This window comes from Buceros rhinoceros, unplaced genomic scaffold, assembly GCF_000710305.1.
Source record: "Buceros rhinoceros silvestris isolate BGI_N320 unplaced genomic scaffold, ASM71030v1 scaffold24371, whole genome shotgun sequence".
NCBI classification, from domain to species: domain Eukaryota; kingdom Metazoa; phylum Chordata; class Aves; order Bucerotiformes; family Bucerotidae; genus Buceros; species Buceros rhinoceros.
The window spans coordinates 2,068-2,309 of record NW_010395180.1 but is presented as its reverse complement, the minus strand read 5'-3'; the positions used below and the strand labels follow the sequence as shown (position 1 = coordinate 2,309).

Here is a 242-nt window from a genome sequence, read left to right as displayed (position 1 = left end):
CAGAAGGAAGTACCCACCCCGGTCCCCAGCAGCCCCCTGAGCACCCAGAACTGCCTGGGCTGCCACCAGAGCTGGGAAAGGAGACAAAGCCCTTGCCCAGCACCGGGCTAGGAAAAGCAGCTCGTCCCCACCACCCCAGAGCTCAGGAAACAGGAAACCAGTTTCACTTTTTCAGTTACTGAAACTGCCTGAGCTTTCGACACCCGGCACGAGAGGCTGGGTGAGCTCCACCAGCCTGTTCC

General features: G+C 60.3%; 1 protein-coding gene across 1 annotated transcript in view; it reads right to left on the bottom strand.

The window, feature by feature from the left end:
• Positions 1–242, bottom strand: part of HM13 (histocompatibility (minor) 13) — a gene marked incomplete at both ends in the record, with an annotated part of 6,954 nt that overhangs the window by 6,141 nt on the left and 571 nt on the right. The window lies entirely within an intron of this gene.